General features: G+C 38.5%; 1 protein-coding gene and 1 long non-coding RNA gene across 27 annotated transcripts in view; one reads left to right on the top strand and one right to left on the bottom strand.

Annotated features, from left to right (window-relative positions):
• The window catches only part of LOC125960816 (uncharacterized), a 999,117-nt gene that overhangs the window by 273,783 nt on the left and 704,957 nt on the right, over positions 1 to 20,377 (top strand). For both annotated transcript variants that reach the window (XR_007470862.1, XR_007470863.1), the window contains exon 2: positions 11,208 to 11,259. This is a non-coding gene — a long non-coding RNA (uncharacterized LOC125960816). The remainder of the gene's footprint in view (positions 1 to 11,207; positions 11,260 to 20,377) is intronic.
• Positions 1 to 20,377, bottom strand: part of NRXN1 (neurexin 1) — a 1,124,566-nt gene that overhangs the window by 401,344 nt on the left and 702,845 nt on the right. The window lies entirely within an intron of this gene.

Genomic DNA, 20,377 nt, shown 5'->3' with positions numbered 1-20,377 from the left:
TAAAAGTTTTTATTGTTTGGGAGGAGGATAGTCATTAATTCTGGATATTGTAACCTTAAATATGCATGTTTTACATTTAATGACTTCAGGGTAGAAAAGTATTTCCTAAACAAGACATCAAGCTGCAAACTATAAAGGGAAAGAGTGATTATTTTGACTACATTAAAATAAACAATCCCTTTCCCCCGCCAAAAAAAAAAGAAAATAAGAAAATGAGTGAAAACTCAAACCACAGACTAGGAGAATATACCTAGAAAATATAATGAATTCCTAAGAATCAATGAGGATATGACAAACAATCTAACGGAAAGAAAATGGACTAAAAATTTGAACAGATACTTCACAGAAGAAGAATCACAAATAGCCAAGAAACATGAACAACTTCATTACTAAGGAGGGAAATTCAAATTAAATCACAATGGGAAACATTGCTCATTCACCAGATTGGAAAAAATTAATAAGTTTTGATAAGTACATGTAGCAATGGGGGTCTCTAGACCCCAATGTGGGGAGTGTGAACAGTAAGCGTTCACTGGGAAAGTTAACACATGCATTCGTATACATTAGAAAATGCTTCAAATTTGTCCTTTTTTTCAAAAATCACATTTTAAAGAAACATGGTAAAACTGTAGGTTCAATTGGGGATGTTCTCTGAGTCATACACTTTCACAGTGTCAGGGGAATAATAACGACTCTAGTTAACACCAACTGAGAGTTGAAAATGTGTTTGTTTAATTATTTTAGTTTGTGGTTCAGTTTTATAGCATTTCTTCATCATTAATTATATATTGCAGTTGCAGTATGCAAAATGAAAACAAAATTAGAAATACTATGTTTCATAAAATGCAGCAGAAAGTTACAGTGGCTTAGATGACATTCATTTTTGAGTGTCCAATATTGTTCAGTGGCTGCACTGAGATACACGGATCTCAAACTCCTTTATCTCTACAATGTCTGAATTCTGTTACCGTAAAGAGAGCAATCCCTTGAAAGACTCAACCAGCAGCAAAATCATTTGTTCTGATGCAAAAGGAAGGCCCTCCTCTCTGTTACTTACCCTTGTCTCCACCCCAACTACTTTTATCAAGCTTACTGAACTATTTTATGAGAAGGTAACACGAACAATAATACTTATTTACAAAATGAAGTGTATCAATATCATTCACCCCATTTCCAGGCATTCATTAGCGTGTATGGAAGCACCTGCATGAAGGATCCAGTATCAGGGCCGAGTGTGAGAAGAGAATAGCACCTTAGAAATGCAAGAACACCTCCATCCCCAGCCCAGGCCTAGAAACTTAGATGCAGTCAGAGAAGCTGCTTCTAGCCATTCCTATTGATGCCTCCTGGGTCAACCACTAACCTCCCCTCATACTTACTCCCTCTGTCCCCCAAGCACTAAATTCACTACCCAGTAACCTCTCTATCCTTGCCTCTTCCAGTTTTAACACAAGTTGCAATCTTTCCTGTTAGAAATACAACACAGTCACTTTGGCAAGACCCAGCCCTCTCCTATGCAGAGCGCAAAGCACTATAGAAACAGGAGGTATTCAGATAACAGACAGTATAATCAAAATCTAACACTTTCCTGGGAAGACTGAGCTTTCCAACCTCCTCCACCACATCCCCAACCTCACCCCTTGTAAGCTTCTCCCGTAACCACGACCATCCCAAATTGATGGATGACTTAAAGATTTACAAGCAAAAAACTTCCACAGCATTCTAAAGTCTTCAAGTGACTAACGGTTCTAACGGGAACGTCTTGCATGATGACATTTAAAATAATTTACTCTTATTTAGTCATATGAAAAAATCAACAATTTTAAAAAGTATTCATTGAGTCTTATACCTGAGAATAACGTCTAGTATGGGATTAGCATTAGGTTAGCCTGGAGGTAGGGATGGATTTGCTGGGTAAAGGAACAGAAAAGAAACATGGCGCATTACAATAAGGATGTTATACTTTAAAAGATCTGCATTTGGAGAGAATTAGACAAAATATGGAAAACAGTAAAATAAGATGCCAAATGACTTGGCAATGACATTAAGTAACAGAAGTTCAAATGAGAGACAAATAAGCATGATCAGGAGTATCAAGGGAAGGCTTCTAAGAGGAAGTAAGGAAAGAGCTAGGATTAAGGGAATGGATGAATGGACAGGAGCTAAAAAGTCAGAGAGGAGGAAGGAAGGTATTCCTGGCTGTAGACACAGAATATGGAATCAGGCTCGAGCACGCGAAGATAAGCAAGGGCTATGGCTGTACGACATGAAGGGGAGTTTAATGGCTGATCCCAGTAACTGCTCGGATGATGATATGAAATGAAGAACTACAAACACCCAGAAGTCTGTTTTATTCACTGAACTAAAGGAATGTGCATTGCATGCCACCTGACTCAAATAGCAACGGTTTGTATTCTTCTATCCTCCGATAATTTGCTGGCAGTCCACACCTTCTGTCATGCCAAATTACTGCAGCCCTGAAGTTGTATAGGAAAACCTGCGGTGGCAAATTAAGTCCTTGCCATCCTGAAAGAATTCAGGCATTCAGGGTTGACTATTAACAACTGGAAAGCCGGGGAAGCAAGGAGAAAATCATCACCCTCTAAAGCCAAAGTCCAAAAGCCAGTAACCATGTAAACATTAACATTAGGCAGTATCACTGGAACAAGCGCATTCTTTGGCCTCCAGCCATGTACAGTTCAGAGACAGAGAGCGTGTAGTAGGCAGGCAAACCAGAACACGAAAGAAAATATGTAGCTGAAATGCATGTCTCTACATCAAAGAGACACTCAAAGTATCCAGTGACACCTAAGATCACACTGTCACTAGTTCAACACTTAGTGATTTCCTGTCAGTATTCCTAAATCCAAGAAACCACAAAACTAACAGGGATTACGTTACTGAATTCAGTACTTCCCGTTAAGAAAAGAAGTGAACTGAGATTCGTTCACTGAGAGAAATAAACTGAAGTTCATATTCTAAGATATAGAAGATTCACCTTTTCCATCCTACAGACCAGTGACACAGCTTATACCTTTGAAATTTAAACAGTTTAAACAGTGCATAGATTTATAAATTGAGGGTGAGAAAAAGGGAGACATAAAGTTACAAAATCAAAACTATTTTGTTTTTCAAGTACTATTACTTTTCAAGAAATGGGAGGGATTGAACACTGGCTATCTTTTAAAAGACAGGAAATGGGAGAGGCGTGGGGCTTCTTGTTTGACTTTGCTTTAAACTGGGGAAAATCAGAGATTAGCAGTAATTAACCTTACTTTTCAGGGCTTCCCTGGTGGCACAGTGGTTAAGAATCCACCTGCCAATGCAGGGGACACAGGTTTGAGCCCTGGTCTGGGCAGATCCCACATGCCACGGAGCAACTAAGCCCGTGCGCCACAACTACTGAGCCTGCACTCTAGAGCCCGTGAGCCACAACTACTGAGCCCGCGTGCTGCAACTACTGAAGCCTGTGCGCCGCAACAGGAGAAGCCACTGCAATGAGAAGCCTGAGCACTGCAAGGAAGAGTAGCCCCCTCTCGCCACAACTAGAGAAAGCCCACGCAGCAACGTAGACCAAAGGCAGCCAAAAATAAATAAATAAAAAATAAATTTTTTAAAAAAAAACTTTTTTACTGAAAACTTTTCAGTAACTCTAATACTGCTTTCCATTCCAGAATAAGAATAATATATTATTCTACTCCACAATTGAATAGTAATAAATAATAATTAACTAAAAGTAGATAGTATCTATGAAAACACATGCCAGGTATTACATTAAATTATTTTAAAGCATTACCTCATTTAAATTTTACATCAACTATAATATGTAAGTATTATCATCTCCATTTTACATATGAAAATTAGCCAAATTACAACAGATGCTTAGCTTGGTAAAGTGACCCACTCATGGCCACAGAGCTAAAACAATGGTACAGTCAAAAAGAGCCAGGTCTAAGTTATGTATTAAATTATAAGTTATTTTATTCCTCTACATACTTGTTGATTGATTGACATGCTCTTCAAGGCAGAATTGGGTTCATTCTAGAGGCTGAGCACTGACTTCTTGCCCAGGCATTATATCAAGAAGGTGTACCTGGAGACAAGGTTTAACAAGAAGCTTACCCAAGGAACACTCAGCGTCACTGCCCCTTTATCAGCTCAACTCAGCAGAAGGAGAAGAGTCTCAAAACAATTACTTAAAAAGAAAAAAAAAACAACAAACACTCCAAATACTCCTTAATTGGTGGTATTCTGGGACAGGGTATAAACAAGGGAGTTGGATTTAATAACTTGGTCCATCAAGAACAATTCTGTTCATTTATGCATTAAGTTTTTATGGTAATGTGGTTTTAATGTATTTGATCACTAGGAGATACCCTTTTCAGTATGCACACACTTCCTAAGTAAGGAATTGACAACAGCGATTTCTTAGACAAGGAGTTTTTCAGGTGATAATTCTTTTAGAATTATGCTACCCTGTAAGTATGCAAAGCTCTCTAATCTATCACTAGATTTGACAACTAATAAGGATGAGTAGAGGCAGGATATGAATTTAGATATAGATTCATTCCTTGCCTTTGCCAAAGATTTACTTCTAAGTCAATGCTATTTTATTTTTCTCACTTTTATTTTTATTTAAAGTCATTCATCCCAAATTATAAAAAATAGTAATTCTTGAAAAATGAGATTCTAAAGCTACAATTTAAAAACTAACCTCATGGAGCCAAAGGATAATATTAACCCTGAGGACAGTCTATTCCTTGACACCAGTATTTTATCTGTAAGCCGTTCTGTATTAATCAGCCCACTAACATTTTAAAGCATATTCTAAAATGATGATTTCTCTCCCGACTATAAACTAACTTTGGTTTTATTTTTCATTATTAACTGTGATTTTGGAAAGTCAAAATGATTTAGTAATATGATAGGCTCTATTAGAATTTAGTAAAATGCAAGCATAAAAAAAACTATTAAACAATATTCTTCCAAGATTCAGCTCATAGGTCTTATCCTCCACAAAACTTCATCAGAAATCTTCTTCCACCCAATTAACAAATCCCTGTAGGGTCACTGTACCCTCTACAGTTGTCCAATACCTGCTATTGCTCAAGAAATACATTGTAACAGTAGTTCCCAAACTTTATCATACAGCAGGATCTCCTGGAAGGCTTATTAACTAGAGGTTGCTGGGCTCCAACCTCAGAGTTCCTGATTTATTAGGTCTGGGTGGGACACAAGAATCTGCATCTAACAAGTCCCCCGGTGATGCTGATGCTGCTGGTCTGAGGACCACACTTTGAGAACAACTGCTTTTATAGTGTTTCAATTTCAAAGTCCACCTCTCCCTATGAAACTAGAGCCACTAAAGAACAGAGATGGTGCCTGCCACCTACCAGGCACACAATACATATTTCTGAATAAAAGAATGCAAACAGGTCCCTGTAATGTTTGAGGGAGAACCAAATGGAAGATGAGGACTGAATAATGTGAGTTTCAGGAAATGAATAGATGTACCATCTATGAAAAACTTTCTTCACAGCCTCATGTCTCATATTTTATTTACACCACTGTCAATAGTCAATATTCTGACCTTATTAGTGGTTCGATAAAAAGCATCATGATTTTAAAAAAAATCAGCTTTTAAAATCAATATTTGATCCAGCTCCCTCTAAATCCTTTTGTAAAATATGCCTGTCTGTAGTTGTTCATTAAGCAAACATTTAGTGAACATATACTACAAGCAAGTCAATTAGAAAATAACAAGTTGTAGGGAACACTCCTTCCTCATAATAAAAGGGGATCTAACAAGTAGTATCATCCAACTCCAAGTATGGTGAGTCCATACTGCCAGAAATAACGAGATGTTCTAGAAACTCAAAGTAATTTGGTGTAGATTTTAAGGTACGTATCAGATGGATAGTTACGGAAAGAGTTGAAAAACTATGGAAAAATAGGAGGCTGGGGCCAAGGAGAAGAGGTTTTGAATGGAAGACTTGGGACTCTGAAGTACTTGAACTTACTTTGGTAGGGGTGGGGTGAAAGCAATACTTTAGTGAGATTAAACTTCAAGCAGGGTGTATGCTTGACAAGACTAGAAGTAGGAAGACTAGTGAGAAAGCTATTGAAATGGTCCCCACAAAAGGTTTTGGGCCCTAACCTACCGGTAGCAGTCGGAGTGGAATACTAAGAAAGCAAAATGGGCAATTAGGCAACTGATAACATGCAGAGCCAAAGAGAAGGAGAAATTAATTTAATTTAAAGGTTTTGCACCTTAGTGGCCGAAAACATTGGGGGTGCCGTTTAAGATTTAGAAAGGCCAGGAAGATGGACTCAATTTACTTCAAACTAATGAATCTTAAGCTTCTGGGTCACTTATCTGTAGGACTTCTTTCAGAACCCTAGTAGTGTGTTCACACAGACATAACTTTTTGTAAAATTTGCAAAAGTCATTTCTATCTTGAGTGCTTAAGCTTCTGTATCTTTCTGCTCCAGCTTCTCCTTGGTCATGCTCCCCCTCACACCAGGTGGCAATGGAGGGGCTGTGGTCATTTTTATTTAACAGTTGGCATGCTTCTCCTTAACGGGCACTCCTTGAATTATATTAGCTTTAGACCCTGAAAAACCTCCATTTGACTCTGCAGGAAAAGTTTCTAGTGGTGGTGTGTTCACTTTTATTTTTGGACTTTGATGTGCTGCCCAAAAATTCAGGTGGAAAAAGTCCAGAATGGGTTTAAAAATCCAACAGAACAGTTGGGCCTGGGGAAACAAAGGAGAATGGTTGATGAGATCACCAAAAAAAGAGAAGGTAGACAGAGGGGAGAGGACTTAAAAGAGAATTTCTGTACCTTGGTAGCAGAGAGAGGAAGAAACTGAGAGAGAAGGAGAGGATGGAACAATCAGAATGAAAAGAAAATAGTGTAGTTGAGTGAAACAGATGCCACGGGAAGAATGACTCATAACAAAGTAAGGATGTAGACTGTACCCTGCGCTGAAAAGACAGAGATGGTGCTGATATGAAGCCACCAAACCTGCGGTTTTTAGAGGAGAGGTCCTCCGGATTGGTGATCACTGGAAAGAAGAATGTGAATAGAGACAGGGAAGAAGTCTGCAATGTCCTTCGCCAGGTCCCACTGAAGAATAAAGAAAAGCAGTTTTCCTAACCTCTCTAAAGAGGACTGGAACTAAAATTTGCTGATGCTATAGTGATAAGAACTTTACAGGATCATTCAAATATCTTAAGAGGATGAGTTAATATGACTCCCATTCTATGGATGAGGAAACATCCAAAGTCACACCACCAAGCAGAGCTGGGATTCCAATTCTGGGTTTGCCTAACTCCAAATCCACTGCCTTAAGCTTACGAGCACATCGTTTTTGTTTTCGTTTTTTTTTTTTTGCGGTACGCGGGCCTCTGACTGCTGTGGCCTCTCCTGTTGCGGAGCACAGGCTCCGGACACGCAGGCTCAGCGGCCATGGCTCACGGGCCCAGCCGCTCCGCGGCATGTGGGATCTTCCCGGACCGGGGCGCGAACCCGTATCCCCTGCATCGGCAGGCAGACTCTCAACCACTGTGCCACCAGGGAAGCCCTTACAAGCACATCTTAATAGCAGTGTATCGATCTGCTTTGCACTATTATTAACAGTATTATTCAAATAATTATCTGGAATTTAGAATCAGAAGAAGCTTGGTGTTGATTTTAAAAATATTTTTGAGATTCCTCTTCAATGCAGAGATAAAAATCACATACAAATTAACAGTATAGGGGCTTCCCTGGTGGCGCAGTGGTTGAGAGTCCGCCTGCCGATGCAGGGGACACGGGTTCGAGACCTGGTCTGGGAGGATCCCACATGCCGCGGAGCAACTAGGCCCATGAGCCACAACTACTGAGCCTGCGCGTCTGGAGCCTGTGCTCCGCAACAAGAGGCCGCGACAGTGAGTGGTCCGCACACCGCGATGAAGAGTGGCCCCCGCTCGCCACAACTAGAGAAAGCCCTCGCACAGAAACGAAGACCCAACACAGCCAAAAACAAATAAATTAATAAACTCCTACCCCCAACATCTTCTTTAAAAAAAAAAAAAAATTAACATTATAAAATGCACACCATTGCTACACTAATATTTTATGTGTTTATCTTTATTTTAAAATTAATCTGATGACTTGTGAACACGTTAAAAGATTATGATTTCAATATATTACTTTTCCTTCTTTACAGTTTTCTAATCTATAGATTCCAATACATAAAATAATTTCAAAATAAAATTTAAAAAAATGTGGAAGAGATATATTTACCAGAGAAAGTTTCTAACTATGTTCTATTGTTTGAATGTATTTTCAAAAAGAAATGCACAGTGAGTATTCTACTCTTCTCATTAAATTTGTATAATGTTTATCAGTTTTCATCAACGCAAACTCACATGTAAATTTTTTTTTCATTTGGTGGACTGATTTTTCATATTTTAGAAATATTTTTTATGTTCACAGTCCAATTTTAATGTTTAACACATCAATTAATGTATTGTGTATACTGTGCTAAAAGATGTATTGAATAAATTCCAGCAATTATTAACAAGCAATTTAAACTAAAACTATGAAACAATTTTAGCAGTAATTACCTTAAAGGGTAGAGTTTCCCTCAACTTTAAAAATAATTTTCCTCCTCAGATGTTTATTGAGATTATTATATGGTACTTGCTGTATCTAAAGACAGCAAGAGACTTAGCACATATAAAATTAGAAAGCAATTTTTTATAAGTATTTTAACTTCTTAAAATAACACTTCACTATTAAATGAAATTGCAGGCTGGCAGCTGCAGACTCAGGCACAAAATGGAAGAGAAGAATAACTAAAGGAGGCCAGGAGGTTATGAGAGAGGACCTGAGACATTACTAAAACTGAAGTTTTCATACGGAATTTTATCTTCAAATACTACTTAGAATTATTTAACTTGTTGTTTTGTGTCCATTAACTCTTTAGTTTGTTACCTTCTCTAATTATATAAAATTGATACTATCTTTAAAAATGCTTTAAAAGCATATTGCCTACAATTCTTAGGCTTCTCTTTGTTAAGGAACTTTTCAGCTTGTAACCATTTATATTGCTTTTCATTTTGTTGGGACCAGCCACAACATCCATAATAAAATTTTGACCATACCAAACAGTATGTATAAAATTAGAAAGGTTAACAATACTAAGCATACATAAGGATGTGGAAACAACTGGAACTTCCATATACTGTTAGTGGGATGGTAAAATCATGTGACTACCTTGGAAACCTGGTACAGTGTCCAACAAACAAATGCCTACCGTGTGTCCCAGCCTTCCCAGTTTCAGTATACACGCAAACAGAAATAAATGCCTGTGTCCACACTGATATAAGAACAATCATAGTCAAAGTAGTCCCAAACTGGAAACAAACCATAATGTTCATCTCTGTGAGAACCAATAAACAAACTGCAGTATATCCATACAATGGAATACTCTACGGAAATAAAAGAGAACCAACTAGTGATACATATAACAACATGGGTAAATTTCAGAAATACTGTGCTGACACAAAGAAACCAGACACAAAAGAGAATCTTCTTTATGATTCCATTTATATAAAGTTCAGGACAAACAAAATCCTCTATGACAGGAGTCAGAATAGTGGCTTGGGGTGGGGTGGGGTGGGTAAGTTCTCCACTGAGAACCACATCCTACGCTGATAGAAATGTTCTGTCTCTTGACCTGGATGAGGAATATAAACGGGTAAAAAAAAATTCCTCCATCGAGTTGTGCACTGAAAATGCATACATTTTATTGTATTTAAGTTATTCCTAAAAAAAATTTTAAAGGAAAAAGTCTATAACAAAAATTCAAAAAAAGAACTTCAGCATGCTTCTTAATCTTACAAAGCAGAATTAGTACATGTGTGTTCTGATTTTCCTCTTAGGGTTCTTGCTTATAAAAATGAATCAGTCAACAAAATTCATACAACAGAGAACATCTTGAAGGAGAGGCCATTGTGAAGCAAATACATATAAAGAGTTCAGCACCATGGCTAGCAACAGAGGAGATGAAAGACTTAATAATATTTAGTTCTCTCTCTTGGCTGCAGTGCTTTCAAGAATTGGAAACACTCTAATCTGTTTCTACTAATTCTGGTACCCCCATCGCACTCTTAAACTCCAAGACCTCACTATGCTGTTAGATAGCTTCCTACACTTCACTCTTGACCCCTAACTGCTTGCTTGGTCAACCTTCTAACACACCTTGTCTCTTGTCATTTCTTTCACAGTTATCTGAATAGATGCTGGCTCAATATCTCCTGCCTGTGGAAATATAAAAAAATGTCCCAACATGCAGAATCATCTCCAAGGGAGTAGAGGATTAAAAGGAGACTAAAAATGGAATTAACAATAGAGAAAAATGCCAATAGATCTGACTACAGGAAAATAAGAGAACCCTATACATTAACAGCACCATAAACAAAATTAAAAGGCAAGTAATTAACTTGAGGAAAAAGTTAGCCACATGTACAATAAATACAGTACAGGATTAACAACATTTATAAAGAAATCTTACAAATCAACGTGAAGAAAAGGAACACCTCACTAGACAGACTAGAATACGTAATGAACAGGCAATCTGGTGAAGTATAATTGGCAAATTCACATGTGAAGATGTTCAGACACAGTAGAAATCGAAAAGTATAAAACAGTTAAAACAATGAAGTAAATATTTTTGCCTATAACATGACCAAAACTGAAGGTGGTAATTATAGCTTGGGCTGGCCAGTGTGCCAGGAAGTGGGGACAGCACAGGAGGTAATGTAAAGGGATACAATGGGAGATTGGGGGTAGAATTCATTTTGGCAATGAACACCAAAACCCCCAAAATAACTATACCTTCCAACTTAGAATTTCCACACTTTGTACACAAATATTTATATTCAAGTATCATTTATAAAACCAGTGTTTATAAAAAGTTTGAATGGAAATAATCTTAAATGTCCAACAACAAAAAGGATTAGTGAAATAAGTATGGTCCAGTTAGAAAACAATGCAGTGACTAAAAAGTTGTATTTAGAAGAAAATTCATTTCAAGAAAAGATGTTCTCCATATATTTTTACATTTTAAAAGGGGCTGCAAAACAGTAAGTGCAGTAGCCTTCATTTTTTTAATGTTGAAATATATAAAGATAAGTACTAAAAAAAACCATGAAGTTTTTTTTTTTTTTTTTTTTTTTTTTTTTTTTTTTTTTTTTTTTTTTTTGCGGTATGCGGGCCTCTCACTGCTGTGGCCTCTCCCGTTGCGGAGCACAGGCTCCGGACGCGCAGGCTCAGCGGCCATGGCTCACGGGCCCAGCTGCTCTGCGGCATGTGGGATCTTCCCGGACCGGGGCACGAACCCGTGTCCCCTGCATCGGCAGGCGGACTCTCAACCACTGCGCCACCAGGGAAGCCCCCAACCATGACGTTTTAATAGTGCTTATCTCTAGATATTATGATTATGAATGCTGTAATTTTATTCTTTGTGTTTTCCAACTCTTGTACAGTAATACTGATAATCAGTAATAAAATGTTATTTAAAATATGAATTATCTCTAAATGTCTTAAGAGTTTAACAGAAAGAATTTAAAGTCACAGGTAGCCTCTTCTTTTCCTTCTTTCATTAACAACGATGGAATATTAAAACAAGGCCATGTCCTTTTGCTTTAACCTTGCATCCCCAAGGATATTCACAGTAGAAAGTCCTTCCTCCCAATACCTCCTTTTTCCTACCTCACCCAACCCCCAATGTATTTTCTCTCCATTAAAAAAACCTCCATAGTAATATAAATTAAGCGAGAAAGAGTTTTAAACTGTCAGTTTAATGGTGCACATAGAAGTTATGGTTGCTCTCAGTTCAAGTAAATTTTAATAAATAAAGTGGCTCAAAAATAAAAGGTATTCTCAAACAATAAATGGAAAACTTGTTCAGTTTCTCAGAGCTTGTTTTCTGCCATGGGAGTCGCTTGATTTAAAATTCTTCACAAAGAATGGCTTGGATATGGTTAGATTACTCTGAGTTTGGGTAACTCGTGAATAAAGCTGAGAGAAAAGTAGTACAGAACAGGGGAAGAAACGTACAGCTGAGTATTTAATCTCAGAGTCTACATTTGTAAAATCAGGGATAGGAATTAGTTAATCCTAAAATCCCTCTTCCTACTCCAAGTGTCTGGTTCTAGAAATATACTTGTCATCCACATGAAGTCAAAAAGAATGAAGAATTATAACCCAATAATAATGTCATTTTTCAGAAAGATATAGATGATTTAGGAAGAAGACCAAGAAAGAGGAAGTTCATAAAAGATTTAACATTAAAACATCACAACCCTTAAAGGACATGAAACTTGGAAAAGACATTACAAAATCTAAAACATTATCATAGGATATGATGAAATGTGTGCTGAAATAACACCTGCATCAAAGCTTTCTTGGTCAAAGGAAAAAAACTTAACCATTAAAAGACTTCTTTTTACTAGAGGGGAAAAAAAAAGAAATGACACCTTAGTTTGCATTATAGACTAAATCCTTTCTAAGGATACTGGGAATAGAGGATGAAAGAATGTGTAAATGGAAGGACAAAAGGAGGTTGCAGACAGATTTTTAAATTGTGTGTGTGTGTGCATGTCTCTACTTATACAGACATGCAGATAACCCTCAAAAGTATAACTCCGCTGCAAAAACAGAGATGGCTGAATGTAGGTACACCCCATTCCACTGAAACAATAGCTGTGAGCCTTTAATGGGAGTCTGCTTGCAGTCTTCTTTCTATATGAATATTTATATGTGTAACAGTCTTTCCTAGAAGAAAGACAATAGACTTAACAACTTGGTGTCGTTGCTATTATTTTATCAGAGCAATTGATCACTAACATGATGATGCCAGGTTTGAGATACCTTTCCACATCTTTCTCCCTGCATTCTAGTGATTTCCTGCATCCTCTGGATGTAAAGCCATCATTTTCTACTTGTTCATCAGACAATATGTGTTGGGGGCTTAGAAAGAGGTAGGTAAAAGCCAGCAATTGAAGATATTGCTTGATAATGGTACAAAGTTTTATTCCCCAAAGAGTTGGCCAAGAACCATTTACATTACAGTCTCTTAAAGTTAGTATTTAGAAATGCAAATCTTGAGTCTTACCCCAAATTTACAGAACAGAATCTCTAGGAGTACAACCCAGGCATCTGTAGTTTCAATAAGCTCCCTAGGTGATTCTGATCAGTTTAAATCTTTTATTTTTAAAAATATTTTTAAACTTATTCCATACAGTCTTTACTTCATCGTTACTTTTTTTTGGGGGGGGGCTGCGTTGGGTCTTCGCTGCTGCGTGCAGGCTTTCTCTAGTTATGGCGAGCTGGGGCTACTCTTCGTTGTGGTGTGCAGGTTTCTCATCGCAGTGGCTTCTCTTGTTGCAGAGCACAGGCTCTAGGCATGCGGGCTTCAGTAGTTGTGGCCCGTGGGCTCAGTAGTTGTGGCTTGCAGGCTCTAGAGCGCAGGCTCAGTAGTCGTGGTGCATGGGCGTAGTTGCTCCACGGCATGTGGGATCTTCCCAGACCAGGGCTCGAACCCGTGTCCCCTGCATTGGCAGGCGGATTCTTAACCACTGGGCCACAAGGGAAGTCCAGTGATCAGTTTGAATTTTAAGAACCATCAGCTTACATCAGCTTTGTGTATGACTATTTCCTAAGTAACTGGGTTACATTTTTATTAAAATGTTTTTATTCTTCCTAAATATAATTTATATAGCACTTCACAAGCATTATGTCATTTATTCCTCACATAATATGGTTCAATAAGGACAGGGATGTCATTTTTATCCCATTTTAGAGGGATCACTCAGCCAGCAACTGGTGGACCATGGCTCTAAATTTCATGCTCTTTCAACATACACCAAATGTTAATAAAAGTTATCAAGACACTGCAGAATGAATCTCTTATGGTGGAAATCACAGGCAATAGGAGAAACATTTAGATATTTAGGGCTATTTATATAGCTCAAAAATCATGCCCTGCTGACTGTAGCTAGCTATAAAGTCAGTTCCAACTAACAGTGTGAACATATCATTGCTTCTGCGTAAAGGAGGCCTTCTATGCATCATTCTAGAAACATTTCCGTATCTGTGAGTATTTACTGTTGTGCACTACAAACACATACTTCAAATATATCTCAGCATAATCTCTAAATTAATTGATAACACCTGGAAGCATTCTCTTTCACCTTGTTGGAGGGGTCTCTGCTTCAGGGGGAATACTGACCATCTTGCCAGCTGGGCATCATTTTTCATACTATTATAAGCAAAATATATTTCCAAAGTGAGACTCTTTGTAAGTTTCTTTGTCAACCTTGTGAAGAATCAAATGCTGTAATTATTAAGTTCTTGACAGAATATCTCAACTTTCCAAGTGCCCTTAAATAATTTCCTACAAGTAATTGGGTTTTTTAATTATATACAGCCTCTTGTCACTGTTCATCTAAAAAACATTACAGCGTTAGTTTAAAAAAGATGTATTAAGCCTGAATGTTTTTGCAGGATATGTTTTGAGTTATTTCAGCAATGATCAAAGCCAATGAGTTTGTCCTCCAACCTGGAATCCTCATTTCTTTTCTAAAGACAAACCCTAATAAGCAACAAGAAAATTAAACCATCACACTAACAAAATGTATTTAATAGTCGATATCTAATCACGACCATCTCACCAAACAACCTCTGCTTTTATTTTATTCTATCTTATAGGGCCTTGGTCTCTTTTATCTTTTTGTATGATTCCAATAGGTCTGCAGAGACTGGGTCCTTTTAGTGGTTCTTTCCCAGAATCCCTGCAGAATCCTTAGGCTACTCATCTCCTTACTTGTGCTCACCTATTTGCGTGGCAGAAACAGTACCGGACTCTGAGAACCGGTGTGCTGTATTTAAGTCCCAGGTCTGCCATTTATAAACATGTGACTAAGTCAGGTAACTTGAAGTGATCAAGCCACTCTGTTTCTCCACCTGCAAAATGGGGCAAAACCTGCCATGCCTAATTTACAGGCATATTGTGGATATCATGTGAGATTAAAACATGAGAAACAATTTTTTAACATTAAGAGCTCTACAAATGTGGAAGTGGAAATGCAATCAAACATCTCCCCAAATACCAATAGGTCCGTTTCCTATAGAAATTTGCAATAAAGGAAGATCTGTACTGGTCTAGTCCATCTGATGGGTCGATGGAGCCTCTGGTATGTTTGTAAAGCAGTGGTGGAATGAAGAAGAGATGGCTCTCACCTCTCCTGTTGGCTACTCTAAGACACTTGGAAGACCTCCTTGAAGTGTTGTAAGAACACAGGCAGGCAGGTTGAGTTTTCAACCCTGAGACAGCAGAATAGCTTTGACGCTTCTTGCAGACCCTGTACCCTTATCGAGTAGCAGGCACTCGATAAGCACTTGTTGAGTGATTGGTCTCTGCAATCCTGGCACTCACTGGAAGAGTGACTTGCCAGCAGAGAGTGTGTAAACACCCACATTTTGGTAATAACCTAAATATCTGCATATGGTGAATGAAGAGGCTGAATGAAAGAAATTATGTAAAAACAGAAAGCTCCCTACCTCTCTCTCCTTTATCATTTTCTCTTGGCAGAAGCAAGACTTTTAACAGCGAGGATATCAGGGCATCTTAAAGGCAAACAAAGGATGGAGCACTGCCCTGCTCTTGGGGGACTTTTGGTCTCTATGTGTGTCTGTCCATTACTCAAGAACGTGCTCCTCTCTGGCAGCCCCAAACCGGTGTCTAGTGAGCACAGCGTTGTGTTTTACAGCTAAACTAAGAATCAGGTCTCTTCTATACTGTTTTTCCCCAAGGCTGGAAAAAAATATAATATTGATATTGTTTGATAGGTCGCGCGCGCGCGCACACACACACACACACACACACACACAGAGCCATTCATTTGGTGGTCAGACCCAATTGTCTGGAATGACTAAGAAAAACTAAATTTGCAGTCATTTCATTGTTTAAAAAAATAGCACAAGTGGAGTGAAGGCGGTGTTTTTTGCTCTTGTTAAGAATGCTTTCCTACTTTTTAGAAAGAGGGGGGGAAAATCAAGCATGGATAGTAAGTTCCTGTTAAACATCTATTTTAAGAAATAGGCTAGCTATATTTTAAAAGCAGGTGATTAAATCACAGTTGCTGACCAATTTTATTTGATTTAGTATTCTGAGATGCTTGTGTTCTGTTTAAATGCTAGACTCTTAGCATTTGGCTACAGCATAAGCATCAGAGTGGCCACAGTAAAAGAACTCACATACTGATCCTGGGCCAGGAAATACTGTTTCTCTTACCTAAACCTCTTTGTGCTGTACAGCCAGGTAAAGGTGGCTTTGTGTTTGCTGACATTTTCAGAGGCTGATTGGGCCAAAAAAAAGCTGGAATCATTTTTTCCTAAGTCTCTCCTCCTCATCAAAGCCCTCTCCTCCCTACCCTATCTTAATGAGCCCTAATCTAAATTTTAAAAGAATTTTCTAAATGATAACAGTACGGAACAAAGTCCAACACTAAGCTGCATCAACAGCCTTGGCAGTAAAGCCCTGATGCAGGTTTCCTGGTTTAACTCCCACATGGACAAAGGGCATAAAAATTATTGGTTTTCCGCATTATATCCTCTTGTTAATATCTGTGTCATCCTGTTTTGGATTACCCAAACACCAGGAAACGATCTCAACTTCAACCCCTTGCCTTCACTTAAAGAATCCACCAAATCAATCTAGCAAGATAAGAGGACAATCTGTTTCAATGATTCTGAGGATAGTTGCTTTCATAACCAACCTCAGTCCTTCCTGGATTTTTTCCTTAATTGAGTCCAGAGCAGAGAGGACCCACTGATGGGAGGGAGGTTAATCCATTACTTGAGGAGTAGCAGCCATTTATCAGGTCCTGTGCCAGATGATTACGTAAAGTATCTGGACCTTTCAACAACCCTACAGAGTAGGTATCACAGGTCCTATTTTACTCTTGAAGAAACTGAGGATCAGAGAAGTTTAGAAACTTGCCCAAAGTCAGTTAGTTGGTGTATACAAAGGCATCTAAAAGAGTAATCCTTTACCTCACTCGGGAATTCCTAGAATCCCTGTGGTGTTAGTATAAGTGGAATGAATGTAATGCCAGCAAATAAACTGGAACGAAAATTCTGATATTAAATTGGAGAAACAAAAGAATGTTTAAGAAAAATGTAGCTAAGAGATTCCAACTCCAAAGCATTTACCATCCTTTTTGAATGATGCTTTACCTTACAGTCTGAATAGAAATGAGTGGAAAAAATGCTTAAACTCTTTATGTACTCATATAATACCACGCAACCAACACAGTTTGACTTTTTAAATTTTAAAGGTTTCATATTAAGAAACCATAATTAAAATGAGGATAAATACTTAAAGTAGTTTACTGTAAGTCTTTTCTCTATACCCTGCCTCCGGAACTATACAATTTTATTTAACTATTTACAGAGGGACTCCTTTCATCTCATGAGAATATAATCACATAATCAGATACACTACAATTGCTTCCTTTTAATTGTAAATCATGGCTGCACTTGCAAATTAGTCTATTATCACAGCAGATCTATCAGTTTGGTGGGGAATGTATTTGCCAATAGAGTGAAAAAAGTTAATAAACATTAATAAGGATCTTAAATCAATCATTCCTTTACTCTCGATGTGGTGGTGGCTATCGAGATTAATAAATCCGTCAAACCAAATAAAGTAACAAGGAAGGGAGGCACAGAGAGGCCGCTTGATGCCCTGTGTAGTTAAGAAGCAGGATGCTTAGGGACTTCCCTGGTGGCACAGTGGTTAAGAATCCGCCTGCCTATGCAGGGGACACGGGTTCGAGCCCTGGTCCAGGAAGATTCCCACATGCCGTGGAGCAACTAAGCCCATGGCCCACAACTACTGAGCCTGCACTCTGGGACCCGTGAGCCACAACTACTGAAGCCCGCTTTGTGCTCTGCAGCAATGAGAAGCCCACGCACCGCAACGAAGAGTAGCCCCCGTTCACCGCAATTAGAGAAAGACTGCGCACAGCAACGAAGACCCAATGCAGCCAAAAATAAATAAATAAAATAGAATACATCCCCCTGCCGGGACTTCCCTGGTGGTCCAGTGGTTAAGACTGCGCTCCCAATGCAGGGGGCCCGGGTTTGATCCCTGGTCAGGGAACTAGATCCTGCATGCCGCAACGAAGGTCCCTCACCCTGCAACAAAGATCCTGCATGTGCCAACTAAGACCCTGCTCAGACAAATAAATAAATATTAAAAAAAAAAAAGAAGCAGGATGCTTAAAAACAAATTGGAAGATGAGGATGAGGCACTAAACCTTCAGCGAAATGGCTTGTAAACTAAACAAAGTAAATTCAGACAGTCATCCACGGTTGGTCCCTTATGTACCACTGGTGATAAAAGCTAGAGGAGAAAACACAATGCTCAGTCAGGATAAATTATGTCTGTTGGCAGCACACTGTAGGCGTTAAGAGCATGGACTGCAGAGCGAGCCTGCTCCAGTTGAAATCCAGGCCCCACAACTTTAGTTTTGTAACTTTGTCATCTCTTAACCTTGCTGTGCCCTACTCTCCTTAAGTGTAGAAGGGAAAGTAATATTACCTATCTCACAGAGTTGTGAGAATTAAATGAGCTGATATTTTCTTAAGGGCTTAAAATAGCACCTGATGTATAATAAGCACTGAGTGATTTTTGAATAAATAAGTGATGTAATTGGCCATTTGCTACCACTTTACACAGCCCTAGTTCTTTCTCTGCACAGCCTTTTTACTGGGGAGAATTGAGATAGTGAAATACCCCTGCAATATTTAAGTCACTTCCTTGCTATAAGCCAAGAGTTAAACTAATTTCTTGGGTAATGATAATTAAAACTTTTATTTATTGTATTAAAAAGAAAAAGACAAAAAGTGTTACGTTTAAAAATAAGATTACTGAGGCAAACGTTTTATTACTGGCAAGTACAAATAGACTGTTGTTATATATTTTAGTCATTAAAAAGGCACCCAGAGCGTTTCCCTGGTGGCGCAATGGTTGAGAGTCCACCTGCCGATGCAGGGGATGCGGGTTCATGCCCTGGTCCGGGAAGATCCCACATGCCGCGGAGCGGCTGGGCCCATGAGCCATAGCCGCTGAGCCTGCGCATCCGGAGCCTGTGCTCTGCAACGGGAGAGGCCACAACAGTGAAAGGCCCGCGTACCGCAAAAAAAAAAAAAAAAAAAAGGCACCCAGATAATCAATACATTGTTTATCTACTAAAGCACAAGGCTTTTGTATAAAGATATTTATCAGAAACTCATCAGCAGTGTTCTACTTTTGATAACTGTATGAAAAATTGTCAACAGAAGCATCAACAACTCTATTATCTCATTTAGGACAAGTCCCAAGGAAAAGAATGAGTGGAGAAACCAAATACATTATTTGCATATACAACAACATGTCCAATTAACCACTTTGCTGACAGAGATTCATTTATTATTAATCTTATTCCAGCATATGTTAATACTTTGACAGTAGACATGAAAAGTGACTGAAACAGCACACTGCAATTTTGGAAATGTTAAGTGAGGTCTGCAATGAAGTGTAGCTTAGAGTGTTGAGAACTGTTTTGTTATTTCAACTTTGGAAAGATGTAGAGAATAATCAATTTACAATGAGAATATAGGCTCAAATAGTCTAAAACGGCAAGATTTTCAGAAATCAATATGAAATATAAAATAAGTAGACTACTAAATAATATTCTGCAAAATAAAGTTTAATTTCTATAATATACCTTCCAGGCAAAAATTCCCAGAGGTATTTAAACTAATCATGCTTCAGTATTATTTCTCTGTACTAGCATGTTATATAACTGATAATTGAAAAGTATAACTACATATAAAATGACATAGATATGAACTAGAGCATTTATCTTGAAAAATTTGAAAGAGAAGCTCATCAGGAAAACCACCTCTTTAAAATGTCCTGCTGCTTTGCCCAAAGTGTTAATTGCATAGTATATGAGTACCACAACAGTGAGCTTCCATATTTGCCCTAAATGTATTTTTTTAGAACAGCATCACAGTCACTCATACCAATGTGCTTTATGCTGTGGAACTATCCACACTTTAGATAATTCAATCTTTTTTTTTTTTTTTTTTTTTGCGGTACGCGGGCCTCTCACTGCTGTGGCCTCTCCTATTGCAGAGCACAAGCTCCGGACGCGCAGGCTCAGCGGCCATGGCTCATGGGCCCAGCCGCTCCGCGGCATGTGGGATCTTCCCAGACCGGGGCACGAACCCATGTATCCTGCATTGGCAGGCGGGCTCTCAACCACTGC

The sequence above is a fragment of the Orcinus orca genome, chromosome 13 (assembly GCF_937001465.1).
Source record: "Orcinus orca chromosome 13, mOrcOrc1.1, whole genome shotgun sequence".
Taxonomy (NCBI): domain Eukaryota; kingdom Metazoa; phylum Chordata; class Mammalia; order Artiodactyla; family Delphinidae; genus Orcinus; species Orcinus orca.
Note: the sequence above shows the minus strand (reverse complement) of the source record. Positions and strands in the feature narration are given on the sequence as shown.